This window comes from Moschus berezovskii, chromosome 8, assembly GCF_049115385.1.
Source record: "Moschus berezovskii isolate FMDL1 chromosome 8, NW_MosBer_1.0, whole genome shotgun sequence".
Classification (NCBI taxonomy): domain Eukaryota; kingdom Metazoa; phylum Chordata; class Mammalia; order Artiodactyla; family Moschidae; genus Moschus; species Moschus berezovskii.
This window is the reverse complement of record NC_142467.1, coordinates 103,779,594-103,781,975: the sequence shown is the minus strand read 5'-3', so window position 1 is coordinate 103,781,975 and position 2,382 is coordinate 103,779,594.

Below are 2,382 nucleotides of genomic sequence, written 5' to 3'. Positions count from 1 at the left end.
AACAAAAATAAAGAAATGGGACCTAATTAAACTTAAAAACTTTTGCACAGCAAAGGAAACCATAAACAAGATGAAAAGACAACCCTCACAACTGAAGGAAGTATTTGCAAATGCAGCATATGTCCTACTTTTACTGGAAGCACTTTAACCTCTTTGCTCTTCTAATTGTGCTGATTTCCTATCATTTAATTGGCTTCACTGAACACTGCCTTACTGCTTTCAGTGTTTCCTTCACTTTAAGCATCATTCAAGTACACTGATATTTAATCAAGCAAGCAAACAGTTTTCTGGGTTTTGGGCTAAGCTGAATTGATTCTCAGGTGACCTCATGCAGACATGCTTATTTCTTGCTCTCTGACCCTTGCCAGCAGTGTCTTTTGGGCTCTTGGACTCACCTGCATGTGAACTGTGAGGGGAAGTTTTCTGCATGGAAGTCTGAAATCTCTTAATGGATGGTTGGTGATGGAGACTGAAGCTCTGTCCTGAGACAAGAGAGCAAAAAGAGACCAAGCACTGTCCTTTAGCCAGAACTCGGAGAGTTGGACATGGCTGAGCGACTTCAGTTTCACGCATTGGAGAAGGAAATGACGAACCACTCCAGTGTTCTTGCCTGGAGAATCCCAGGGATGGGGGAGCCTGGTGGGCTGCTGTCTATGCGGTCGCCCAGAGTCAGACACGACTGAGGTGACTTAGCAGCAGCAGCAGGACCCCAGAATAAAGCCTGTGTCTCATCCATGCCCAGGTGTTAGAAGTTCAGTGATACAGCAGACAAGATAGTTATAGTTCCCTATGTTTTCTCCTAGGGTACATTTCCCTTATATTACAATTATCTATGCGTATATAATTTCCCTGTGGGACTTGGTCTGGACAAGATAGGGTTTTTCCTGGTGAGTCTTTGTTCTCAGGATATCAGGTTATAAGCCAGGGAAATTCAGTTATTTTTTTTTTTAAAGATTTATTTATTTATTTTTGGTTGTGCTGGGTCTTCGTTGCTGCACACTGGCTTTCTTAGTTGCGGTGCATGGGCTTCTCACTGTGGTGGCTTCTCTTGTTGCGGAGCACAGGCTCCAGGCACGTGGGCTTCAGTAGTTGTGGCTCCCCAGCTCTAGGGTGCAGGCTCAGTAGTTATGGCACATGAGCTTAGTTGCTCCAAGGCATGTGGGATCTTTCTGGACCAGGAATGGAATCCATGTCCTCTGCATTAGCAGGTAGATTCTTTACCACTAGACCTCCAGGGAAGCCCCAAGAATTCAGTTTTTGTTAATCCTTCTCCATTAACTCTCTTGCCTGCCAGGGGTCTAAACTCCCAGCACCTTATCCCAACCATGAGTTTAGCTTTCAGAAATGTGTAAGCCTGGGGCAGTAGGTTCCTTGGGTCTCAAAACGTTGACCTGTGGTGGGAACACTGTCTGTGATACCCTTAGAAAATTATTATTTCCCTCTTTGTGAGAGGGCAACTTTGTTCCTTTAATGTAATTCATTGGGCAATGAGGTACTTAGTTTCCTGATGCTCTTGCTAAAACCTTTAAGAATTTTAAATTATATCTGAAGTTGGATCTATCAATTAGCACCAAATTAAATATGTTTGTAAGTTATGAGACATATTTAGATTTTGTCAAGCACCATAACCTACCTTACCACATTATAGGGATGATCTGGGTTAATGTTTAGAGAACATTCTGTGAGATAGCTCTAAGATAACTCCATCCTCCATTTCAGGAGTGAGGTTCAGAGGTGTTTAATGTTCTGATGAAAATTACAAGCCACTTTTGAGACGGAGTCTGGACTGAATCCTATTTGGTTGCTTCCTGTTCTCAAACTTTTGGTTGCGGTTCTCAACCAGGGGTGGTTTTGCTCCTGGGGATATTTGGCAATGTCAGAAAGGATGCTGCTCAACAGCCATAACAAACAGGACAGCACTCAGCACAGATAATTACCCTGTCCCCAATGCTAACAGCAAGAACAGGAGAAAACACATTTACATCAGCACTTCTTCCACTTCACTGTGCATACAAATCACTAGGGATTTTAATTCAAGTGCAAATTCTGAGTAAATATGTCTCCCAGTGGGCCCAAGGACTCTGCATTTCTAGCACTCCTAGAGGTGTGATACTGCAGGTCCTGATCTGTGGGTTACTTTCTATTTTTTAAAAAATTGCTTCTGTTTTATGTTTTGTTTTTCTGGCCTCGAGGCATGTGGTATCTTAGCTCCCTGACCAGGGAAAGAACCTGCACCACCTGTACTGGAAGGTGAAGTCTTAACCACCAGACAGCCAGGGAAGTCCTGTGGGTCACTTTTTAACAAGGCTATGGTCCTGTGTTAGAGTTAGTTATTGGTAAGTTTAGATCTATACCAAAATTCCTTTTTTGTGCAATTTTTGT